This window comes from Rhinolophus sinicus, chromosome 4 (genome assembly GCF_057876585.1).
Source record: "Rhinolophus sinicus isolate RSI-liver-muscle chromosome 4, RSI-T2T, whole genome shotgun sequence".
Taxonomy (NCBI): Eukaryota; Metazoa; Chordata; class Mammalia; order Chiroptera; family Rhinolophidae; genus Rhinolophus; species Rhinolophus sinicus.
Window position 1 is genome coordinate 12,511,984 of NC_142504.1, and position 12,860 is coordinate 12,524,843.

The 12,860-nt window shown below is 38.3% G+C and overlaps 1 protein-coding gene across 3 annotated transcripts in view; it reads right to left on the reverse strand.

Annotated features, from left to right (window-relative positions):
- Positions 1–12,860, reverse strand: part of WIPF3 (WAS/WASL interacting protein family member 3) — an 80,798-nt gene that overhangs the window by 57,993 nt on the left and 9,945 nt on the right. The window lies entirely within an intron of this gene.

The window sequence follows — 12,860 nt, forward strand, 5'->3', positions numbered from 1 at the left end:
GTTATGTTTCTAACAGTTAATATTGTAGGTTGTCTGATCTCCAAATAAATGTGGTAAACTCTGTGTAGTGGGTGTGTGACCATGTGCATGTGTGTGGACGTGTATGTGTGTCTTAGAATCCATATCAAGACACATTCCAAAGGCTTAAGACCTGTATTCAGAACCACCCCACCGTTTACAAGAAGGAGGAAAATCTATGTGAGAATCTAAAAACAATTTAAGCAGAAACAGGAATAACCATCACACTTAGGCAGGCGTGAATTTGTATTTCTTTCATCTCTTTAGTCACCTGGCAGGTCAGAACAAGGCCTATGCCTATTTCTTCAACTTTTAAGTCCTATGACATTTGTATCATTCCATGTTAATATTCTTATCTCGTGGAACTGGAAAGGGATTAGAAGAGTAACTTTAAAAAACTTCGGTGTTGCTGACTTAAGGGTTTTGCCATTTATCTAAGGAAAAATGACCAGAGGAAGTTCCTTTGCAGCAAAGCCATTCACATAACCCTTCAGCACACAGCTAGATTATATCTCCCAGACTCCTTTGCAAGTAGTTGTGACCATGGGACTAGCTCTGGCCAATAGAATGAAGGCACAAGTGATGCGCTGTACCTGTAGCATGAGCCCAGAAAGCCCTTCTACCTACAACTTCTCTCTCTTCCTCCATCCATTGCCTGGCAGTCAATTTCCTATGTGTGGGGAGAACCAAAAGATGTCAGGAACCAGGATTCCTGACTCATTTTTTAAAAGCCATCTGCCCAACACCTGATTAGGCTTTACATACATGAAAAATCCACTTCCACTGTGTTAAGTCATGGAGAGTTTGGAGTTAAGACGTTGTAGCCACTCATGCTTAACTTACCTAATATAGGAACTAAATTGAATACGGCTGACTCTCATTATTGGTGATACTTAATGTTTTACAAAGTTGCCATGTACAGAGTTAACAAATACTAAACCATTCACTCCTCCTAGAAGAAATACAGGTTCCGATGAACATCTGGTCACAAGATTTTTGTCACCTCATTAATACAGAATCTTGCTTTATGTGTGTTTCTGCTTAAAGACACCTTATTTAATATACGTTGTTGACACATTAACATTGAACTTGTGCCAACTGCAGTATCACTCACGCCTGAATGAAGCTTATCTAATACACACATTTTCTCCAGGAGGCCTAACACAGCCTTTGTGCACTCAAGAACACTAGACAGAACTTCAGCGTGACCCGTGGAGGGCCATTTAAAACAGTGAAATCACCATCAGAAAGCGCAAACATTTGAAAAACATGGCCCTAAACAGAATGTGTAAAGGACTCTTGTTTACAGTATGAGAGCTGAAACAAGGAGGCAGAGTGTGCCCTGTTGGATCTCAGCTGGAAACACGTGCGTCGGGCCACTCAAGTTTCTCCCCACTTTGTATGTATCTTTGAATGACCATGAAAGTGCCTGTGAGTATTGACCTTGGGACCAAGAGTAAAGTTTAGTAAGCAGGTGATGAGCAAACTATGGAGTCCGGCAATAATGAGGACCGCCTGTCTGACTTTTTGAACCCCTTGTGTGTGCTCAGCATGCATTCGGTACTTATAATCTGCTGTTTCCTTGAATCCTCTCAAAGGCTCTGTGGTAGCCTCTGTCACTTCCATATGACAGGTAACCAAATTTTGTCTCAGTGAGGTTACGGAGTTTCTACTAAATTTCAGAAAGAGTACCAGAGCCGAGTTAAAGCCCTGGCCTTTCTGATCCCAGACCTCATTTCTTTGTTTTACGAACTTGGTATAATTCAGGCCGTATTACCTCTCTGCTTCCATTGTGCAAAGATTTAAAATATTTCTGAGACCCTCAAATGAAAGGGACCTCATACAGGTAAGTATAATTCTACTTGCTTCCCCTAACCTAGGCATCCTTTTTACCACCTAGCTTTTTTAATTTATAGGGGTGACATTGGTTAGTAAAATTCTATAGGTTTCAAGTGACAATTCTATAATCCATCATCTATCTGTTGCATTGTGTGTTCACTACCCAAAGTCAATTCTCCTTCCATCACCAAATATTTGACCCTCTTTACTCTCTTCTACCACTCCCACTCCCTTACCCTCTGGTAAAACTAAATTGTTGTCTGTGTCTATGAGTTTTTATTTGTCTTGTTCATTTGTTGCTTTCAGTTTTATATCCCTATATGAGTAAAATCATACGGCTCTCTAATTTTTATGTCTGACTTATTTCACTTAGCATGATAATCTTAAGATCTATCTACGTTGTCACAAATGGCAGTATTTCATCTTTTCTTATTGCTGAGCAATATTTCATTGTGTATATGTACCACATTTTTATCCAATCATCTATCGAAGGACACTTTGGTTGTTTCCATGTTTTGGCCACCATGAATAATGCTGCAGTGGACATAGGGGTACATACATCTTTACGGATAAATGTTTTCAGATTTTTTGGGTAGATACCTAGACGAGTTTTATCCATATAGATCTGAGAATGATTAGGGACCACTGGGCTTCTGTTTTGCTGCAATCACAGGAATGATTTTTCACACTCTAAGATTAAAGGATATTTTTATATGCAGTACTTGATGGCTGTGAAGCCTTTTTCCTGACAGATATATTAATTAAGCAATTATCGAGAGAAGTATTTGACAAATCTGACAGTCAAGAATGCAGAGCTCCAGGAAGTCACAGGCTGTACCCATACGCTCTTTGATGCTTTGTGCTCTCCTGACACATTTGAAAATGTTATTTTGCTCTGTAATGTATTTTTAAATGCTCAGGATAAAAAAAAAAAAAAAAGCCAGACTCTCAAAGGCCTTTCAATATTTTCTCCCAACTCATCAAATAACTCTGACAAGCAGCGTTGAGATGCAGGTTAGATATTCAAGCACCATGAGAGGGTGGCAAAGGGAACAGAATTGCCACCACTTCCACGTGAGACCCCGAATACAGGCGACAGTGCTGGCCTTAGAAGTCAGACAGACCTGGGTTCTACTTCTGCCTCTGCCTTTTTCTAGCTGTATGGCCCTGGTCAAGTCCCTTCACCTCAGTGGGCCTCGTTGTCTTTATTTGTAAAATTGCTATGTATAATTGTCGTGCAGGGGACCCTGCTAGCTGCGCCATTTGTCATGCGGGTCGGCCTGCGGGGTCTCTGCTCCCGCTCCCCACAAGAGAACGCAGGACATGGTGAGGCCAAAAAGGAACACCCACGGAGCCATAGGTAGGGGAGTCATACCACTATACTCTCGCTGGCGTCTGGGTTGGAGAAACAGGAAACAGGAGCCACACAATTCTCAACCCTTATTGCTCTGCTTGCAGGCTCAGCCACCATCTTCTTGCTAGCCCCCATTTTCTGCTAGCGTAGCCACAGCAGTTATATTAGTGGCCAATGGCTCACTGGTTACAGCTGACGGCCAACTAGCCACAGCTGCTGGCCATCCAATCACAGTTGATGGTCATTTACTACCTGAGCCAGCACCTTTCCATGTGAGGCCAAGAGCCTGGAAACTGCTTTCTGGGGCTCTGTCCCCACAATAATGCTTAATTTTTAGTTTGTTACCAGGAGTAAAACAAAGACTGCATATGAAGAACAGAATACAGGTCCTGGTACACAGCAGACACTTAATTGGAAGTCATGTTTATCATCATGACACCACCACTGACTCCATCGCCACAATAACTGTAAGAAAAGATGGAGTAGGATAAATGCCCCAGGAGAGGGGTGGAGCACTAGGGAAAGTCATGATTGATTCAAACACAAGGAGGCGGGAAATGGTAAATAAATGTTTGGTAAAGCTATTGCATTTTTCAACAGGTAAAAAGGTGGTTATAGGAGTCTGGTCCAGTTGGAGGAAGTAGCATAGAAGCAGAGATATGGAAATGGAACCACGACACAAGCAGCCTGGAAGGCGCTGCCTGTGTGGGAGAAAAGAGGAAAAGGCTGGATCACAGCAGGGCTTGAATGACACTAAACTGCTTTGCAAGTGTCTCTGTCCTTGGGTATGGGTGGACATCTGCCTTGTCATGGCCATCGACCGTCTTTTGAACACTTTTCTATATCTGGGGAATGTCTCACATTATGAGAAATGACACAAGCAGCCTCCCCCAGACAGAAGTCAGGAACTCCTTTCTCCAGCATCCCTTGCAGGGAACTGATTTGTGACCATTGACTCAGAGGTGAGTAAACGGTGGAAGGACAAGGTGTGGAGGGGCCTTGGCTAACAGGCGTGATGGCCTGGGTCTGGAGTGGGCAGTTCCCTCTCAGCTCTCGCTGACCCATATTCAGTGGGAAGGCAAGGCCAGTATTGGCCAGATTCCCCCTCTTTTTCCCCCAAAGGCTCCAAATCCCGATATTTTTGTGTGAAATACAGTTTTGAAATGTGGGTAACTAATTGTAAAAGCATTAAAAGATACAGTGGGCCAAACGAACGTGTCTGCAGGTCACATAGGACACACAGACTGCCATAGTGCAACCTCGTCATCCGGGAACTGGTGGGGGTGGAGGTGGAGTGGGGGTGGGCTACTTGGTGTAGGGATTACTTTTCTCTCCTACCCTCTGCTTCCCTTCTTTCCCCACCTGATGAGTCTGTCTGTACCCATTCAGCGATAGATGGGACTGGGCTTGCCTATCTTGTTAACATAAAAAGTTAGATATGTGTACATTCCAACTGCGCCTTGTGACTTATTTCAGAGAGAAATAATTCACAGTAAGCAATTTGACGAGTTGCTCTTCTCACACTCACTTATTTTACCAAGAGCAGTTTCTCAGATTGCAGCTGTTCACAAATAGAAAATGCGCCTGTTTAAAAATATGAGCATGAAGGATTATTGCCACTCTTTGACGAAAACGTCTTTTGCTGGTTCTAAAAATACATTTCAATAGGAATCTGAGAATAAGGCTCTCCGTGCACTCATAACTTTTTCTGTTTTGACACTATCACACGGAAGCTCTTTCCTTTGGCTGTGAAATCAGGGAAATGAACAGGGATGTCTCACCTCTGAGCTCATAAAGGCAAATGAACCCCAGGAGGCAACCCACTTCTCCCGTTTTGGCCTCCGCAGGGTCCTGCCATGCTACAGATCAGCCATTTATTTATCAAAGGTGCCTGCCCTGCAGTCAGGAAACCATAACCCACAAATAAAAAGCTTCTCAAAAAACATGTGGTAAAGTTGCCAAAGCTGTAAGTAAAATAATAAAGGATTTTAAAAAAACAAACAAACCCTTCTCTACAGGTGATGGTGAAAATAGTTGATGAACGGTCACTTTCTGTGGTCACTTTATCATTTAAAGAGTCAATTCTTCGGGCACGTCCCTATCCTGGGCCTTCCCACCTGTAAGATCTCTCACCCCACATACCATCTCCCACCTGTAAGATCTCACCTGTAAGATCTCTCGCCCCACATACCATCTCCCACCTGTAAGAGCTCATCTGTAAGATCTCTCGCCCCACATACCATCTCTCCCAGTCAAGACTGTTCTCTTACAGGCTAAATGGAAGTTGCTACTCTCACTCTCCTCAAATGGTATAAAAATCCTGGAAATATTTAGCCTTTTTGGGGAGGTGGGACGTGTTGGCCTGAGTAAGCAGAAAAGCAGGGGACAAGGAAGGAGGAAATAAAATGCACAGGATAAAAAAATAAAATAAAATCCTTGAATATTTGTGTTCTAGATAATAGTAAAATAAGTGAGTTCTGACACAGCCCTTACTATGTGTCAGGCCTCGTTCTTAGAGCTTTTCATATATTTACCCATTGAAGGCCCCAAACACCCCAGTCAGAGAGATACTATTATTACCTCCATTCTTCTGATGAGGAAACTGAAGCACAGAGAGGTTCAGAAAGTTACCCAAAGTCGTACAGTGAATTAATGGAGGAGCTAGCATTCAAACCTGGGATGTCTAGCTCCAAAGTCCATACTCTTAAGTCATTTGTTTACACATTACTTTTAGAGTTTTTGTCACATCCACATACACCTTGAACTTAACTTTTCCTTAAATAAGTTTATTTTGCAAATAAGCTTTAAATTATTACTGTAAACGGAAAACCAATATCATTTGCCATGAATAGATGGTAATAATAAACATAAACACAATAATTACTGAAAGGTTTTTCTATGTACCCTCTAAAGTCATTTCAGGTTTCCCTAGTGATACCTAAGTCTTTGTGCTTTGGGGAACAGTGACCTAGAGCAATGCTTCCCAAACTTGAATGGAGGATGCATCACCTGGGGTTTTGTTAAAATGTAGATTGTGATTCAGTAGGTCTAGGACAGGGCCTGGGAGTGTGCATTTCTAACAAGGTGAGCTCCTCACCATTTGTCTGGGGACAACATTTTGAGTGGCTCTAGAATATGGAAGCCCGTAAGAAAGGTACGTCTGCACCCCAACCTACTGAGTCAGAGTCTCTGGAATTATCTTACCAACAAGTGATTGTTTTGTGCACGCTCAAGTTTGAAAAGACCTGTTCTAGAATACTGGGATGATGATAGTCTCTGACCCCTACAGTCAGAAATTGTGCTCTTTGCTGAGAAGGCTCTTTTTCTGTAGACTCATTTAAGTTCAAAAGACTGGATCCATAAAGATGGCATACTGAACTTCGAACTGGAATTGACACACAAAAGTGAAAGAGAAACCAAGCTGAGTGTCCATTCACCTCTCACATGGGTGAGATGAAGAACTTTTGATACCTGAGAAACACCAATAGCTCCCGAAGCTGAATCTGCTCAGCCCTAACCGGATATGAAAGTTGATTATCTGCTGAAATGCTGAAAGGATTGTCAATGCGAGTTCTAAAATGAAGACATGCTTTAACCACAATCTAATAGGAAACCCAATCTAATATGAGCTCACACCTACAATGAGTTCATAAATTGGTTTCCTTTTATAAGATTCTTATTGAAATGCAAATTTGTTCCCAGATCATTCATTCAATTCATTATAATGTTTGAACTGTACTTGGTGGAGGGAAAAATGGAGATATTGATAATATTTATCACTGACTCAGTTATTTATATTATGGCTAAATGCCAGAAAGATTGAGTGTGTGATTGTCAAGGGTAAAAGGAGAAAATATTTATTTCCTCTGTGTTTTTTTAAAAAAATTTTGCTGCCTTTGAATTAGCTAAAATAAGAACTAACCTTATTAAAAATACATGATATTAATCACACATAAGTAAGGCTCATTTTATGTAACAGCTAGGCTTCTGAAAAGTGGCATCTCTAATTTTGGAATGTTGAGGCATGCTTTAAGTATACAAAAGGAGTTGATTATTCAATGGTAACCACAATCAATGTTATGAAAAATGAGTCATTTTAATAAAATAAAGTACCACGTCTTATTTATTTTATGATGTTATTAATAGATTTTATAAGGGGGGTGTTTTTTACTCTCTAAGGCTAAAGTGGTACCTTTTCACTCAGGATTGTAAATACTCCTGAAAATGCTGTCCTGAGAATCATCGAGGAAATCACGGGCAGACTGGAGGTGGCACAGGGTACAAGACTTTAAGACAAATTGTTCCTTTCAAGGCTTACATCCGAGACTTTAGATTATTTTCAGTATTTTTACCTTATTCCTACTGCTACACCTTGGGGCAGAGAAAGACGGAGCAATTCTGGCACCTGCAGTCCTTCATCCAGTTTGAAGTTCTGCTAGAACCTCAAACAACCTGCTGTGAGGAGCCACGGGCATCTGTCGCCAGGCAGATTCCTTTCGATGGCAGCAAGCACAGTTCACAGACAGCCAAGTCTGATAAACTGACTGGAGGTCTCCCCACTCAGATGACAGGGCATCACTCTCCAAGTTAACACATACTCCTTTCAAGGCTGGTTACTGTGGAGTCAAGTTCTAGATCTCATCCTCCACTCTGTGCTATCCACCGTATATGCTAGCCACGCCACACTTGTGATATTTTGTTACACACCTTTTCTTTATATCTCTATGTCTTTGTCCATGCCATTCAGGCTGCATACGATGGGCTTCGCCACCTGCAAAATTCCTATTAATCCTTTAAAACATGCTCAGGTGCCAGGTTATCTGCACAGATTTCCTTCTCCCTTTGGTGCAGCTAATTGCCTCCATCATACTTTGTTCACAACTTATTATGGCACTAGGCACTCGGGCAATTTTCTTTTCACATGCCTGTGTGTCTCCCTACACTGAACCATGGGCTCCTCAGAGGTGCAAAGATAGGGAGTCTGTCTTAGGTATCTTGGCATTGCCAAGGTCAAAGGTAATGCCAAATACCATTGCCTTGGTATTGTGACGGGGAAGGAATAGGAAATAAATACATCAGAGGTCATGACAACTACTCAAGCAAAAGGTGGAGACACACTGGCAGCAGAGCATGATGTAAGTTCTATGGGAATCTACGATGAAATAATCATCTTAATGATTATTAAAGAAAACGATTAGAAGCTCAAATAAGAAGTGGAAGAGAAGTGCAGGAGAAATTGCTGCCCAACTAGATTTTATTATCAGTGTGGGAATAAAATATATTCCGGAGGTTTGGTTCTGAAAGTGTACAGTGTACACAGAAAAGCTTCACCTGGCATGTTAGAAACGATGGGATCGAGGAGGAAGAGCAGTAGTTTGATAGTTGGGAGAACTGCTTTCCAGCTCTGGATTGAAGGCCCATCTATAAAAAGGTAAAGTGTGCTCCTTCTTTCCCAATGTGCATGAACGTGAGGACCAAATGAGTACTGCTTTGAGATAAGTACTCAAGAAATTAAAAATAGCATCTGATCTTCTCCAAGAAGCAAAATTCTTTCAAATACAATTTTCTTAATTGAAGATGTGGTGGCTTCCTAGAAATGGCAACTTGTATGAATGGGCACCAGAGAGGAGGCTTTTAAACCTTTTAAATTAGAAAACACTTTTCAAAATAAATTTGAGCTCAAGGTCTGCTTTTCAGCTGGTGGAGTGGAAATATCTCTGGTCCCTCCTTTTCTGGAAAAATATTTCAAAATAATAAGGAAAGGGAAACTCACAAATATAAACTCATTTGGGGATAAAAACTAGATTTCTATAACCCTGAATAAAGAGGACATAAAAACCCAAATTAAAGAATACTTAGAAAACAAAGATAATGAAAATATCAAATATCAAAATCTGTGGAATACAGCTAAAGCATGGTTCAGAGCAAAAGTCATAGCTGTAAGAAATTACATTTATTTCTTTTTTTTTTTAATTTATTGGGGTGACAATTGTTAGTAAAATTACATAGATTTCAGGTGTACAATTCTGTATTACATCATCTGTAAATCCCATTGTGTGTTCACCACCCAGAGTCAGTTCTCCTTCCATCACCATATTTCTAAAACAAAGAATTAAAAACTCTCAAGAAGCAAGAATAACAATATCATAAAACTAAAGAAAGCAGGTGGAAAAAAACCAGTATTTGTCAATGAATTAAAAAACATATATTTAGAAATTAGAAAAACTAATAAATGCAAGAGTTTATTCTTTGAAAAACAGAAAAAAATAATAAAAGTAATTATCTCACCTAATCAAAAAAATGAGGAAAAGAGAAAGCACAAATATACAAAATAAGGCATGAGAATGGGAAAGGAAATGATAACAGATATAGAAGACACGGAAACCTTTCGCTCAAATCTTTGCAGAGGACTCTGAAAACCTGGATTGAAATGGACAACCTTCTAGGAAAATATGAATTATTAAATGGGCCGAAACAAGGGAGAAATCTAAACAGAAGAAAAATAAGGTTCTCAAAGATCCATCACGAAGCATGAAGACCAGACAGATTCCAGCTTGAACTCTGCCTCCAAGGAGCGGTTAATCACCATGAAGCAATCAGACCCGAACCAGAGGAAGACAGAGTGAAAAAAAGAAAAAGAAAAAGAAGAACGAGAACTGCTCACCAATCTCACTTATGAATATTGAGGACAAAAAATAATATGTATAAGTAAACAGAATTCAGCAACACACTAAAAAGAATACATATCAATCAAGTAGGGGTTAAAGGCAAGGATGTTTCAACGCTAAAAAAAACCTACTGATTGAATTCATCACATTACAGGCACAAAAGAAGAAAATCATAAGATCCTTTCCATAGCTGCTCCAAAATATTTATAACATAACTCAAAACACATCATGGTAAATGGGGAAAGACTAAATAAATTCCATTTAAAGTCAGGTACCAGACAAAAGCGTCCACTATTGCCACTACTATTTATCATTATCCTAGAGGTAGTAGTCTATTCAATTAGATAAAAGACCAAATAAAATATATAATAATTGGAAAGGAGGAGTTTCAATTATTTTTCAAGATGATATGGCAATATACATGGAAACCTCAGAGAATCAATAGACAAGTTATTTCAAACAATAAGAGAATTTGAAAGTGGCTTTTCAAAACCAAGAAACAAAATCCCAAACTATTCCTGCATATAAACAATAACTGTTAGAAAATATTATGAAGAAACAATTGTGTTTACAACAGTAACTTTACCAAAGCTACCTAAACATTAATTTAACAGAATATGAAAAGACAGACATGAAACTTTAAAACATTACTGAGACACAGTGAAGATATTGAAAACTGCCGGGGTGCCAAAAAAATGTATACACATTACTTGTATACAAGGATGCATACACATTACTTGTATGTCTTGTTTTGGCACCCCTGGTAGTTTTCAATATCCTCACTGTGTCTCAGTAATGTTTTAAAGTTTTTTCATCTTTTGTTATAGGTATATATTGAGTATTACCATTTTAATAGTTTTATCCTTTCTTAAAATGTGTATACATTTTTTTGGCACCCTCTGTGTATTCTACTCCTGGGTAGGAAGACTGAATGTCATATAAATGATAATTTTCTCTATATTTATAAATATAAGGTGATCATAATGAAAATACCAACTTGTTTGTTCTTTAGAACTAGGCAAGGTGATTCTAAAGTTCATATGTAAAATCAACATCACTGAGAACAAATAAATTATAAAGCCATGTACATTAAAAAATTCAGTACTGGTATATGGAAAAATAGTAAGGTAATTGGAACTGAGAGTCCAGAAATAGACCTAATTTTTTGAAAATCTGGCTCTGATTAAAACAAGGAAAGATGCTGTATATCAGTATTAATTAAAGATGAGTTATTAATTAAAGTTATTGAGAAAATAAGGTAGCAATTTGAGAAAAGAAAAGATAACCATGTAAGGATCACAGGCTTTACATTAAAATACATTCCAAAGAAACAAAATTTAAAAATTTTTTTTAAAAACGAAATTAGAATCATACTACAACAAAATATAGAAAAAATGTTTAAGTATTCTCAGTCAGGAAGGATATAAAAGAAAAGTTTCTGCAAAAATAGGTACATATATGCAGACATCAGACCACAATAAACAAAGTCAAAAGGCATACTATACATTGGAGGAAAATGACATTAAAACAAAAAAAATCATACTACAAACTGAGGGAGAATTACAGTAAAATAAAAATTACAGTTAAATGGCTGATTTCCTTTATTTTCTATGTAAGACGTTCCCACAAACCCATAATAACGATCAATAACCCAATAAGAAAATGGACAATGGGCCAAACACTGCACAGAGAAAGAAATACAATGGCATTTAAAAACATTTGAAGATGCTCAACCTTATTTATAACGAGACAATGCAAGTCAGAACCACACTAAGATACCATTTTTCACTTAGATTGGCCAAGATCAAGTTTGATAAATGTGTTGGAGAGAGTGCAGAGAATCAGACTCTCATAATTATTGGTGGAAATATAAATTAGGATTACTTTCTGTAAAGGGCAATAAGCAAATATATCAAAAGTTTTAAATAATCTTTTTAATTCTAGGAATTTATGTTTAAATATTACTGATACACTTACCTGTGTGAAAAATAATGTGTGCAGTGACATTCATTGAAGCATTATGTTTAATAGCAAAAGGCTGGATATAATCTATATAATGATTGACTGGGAAGTGGTTACTAAAATTATGGTTTATACCTTTTAATGGCATACCAGGTAGCTGTTAAAATGAATATGGCAGCCCTATATGTAACAATATGGAAGGATTGCATTTTAAGTGAGAAAAGCAGGCAGCAAAAAATGTATACATTGAATGACCATGCCTTTTTATTTGTGTTATATTTGTATACCTATAAATATACCATATATATCTATACATATATATGTAGGTTTATATATATATATATACTTATATGTATATATATATATATATATATATACTTATATGTATATATGTATGAAATATCTCTGCAAGAATGTATAACAGCATGTGGTCGAGAATGGGGTGTGAGAAAGACTTGCTTTACACTGTACATCCTTTGTACATTATTTGAAGTATGTATCATGTGCATTATTATCATTACCTATTCGAAAAACTAATTTTAAAAATTAAAGTTCTGGTCGCCCCAATAAACTTTAATTTAAAGAAAAAAAATTAAAGTTCTGGGTTGCCTTCTTTACTTGGGATTATTGTGAAGCAGTATTTTTAAAAATGTTTTGCACTATCTGAATTAGGAGACCTCTCTAGATCCAAAAGGTAAAAAAAAACAAGTGAATGAAGAAAAACATAAATTTGTCTTAGGAGCAAGGGTGGTAGAAGAGGGTAAAGGGGGTCAAATATACGGTGATGGAAAGAGAACCGACTCTGGGTGGTGAACACACAATGCAATATATAGATGATGTAATACAGAAGTGTACACTTGAAACCAATATAATTTTACTAACCCATGTCACCCCAATAAACTTAATTAAAAAGAAAAAGAAAAACATAAATGTGTCTTGACCATTTGGTTCAGGTGAGCGGCTGCTAGATCCACAAAGAACGGTAAAGAGGGCTTTGCTGGGCTGGCCCTGTGCACAGA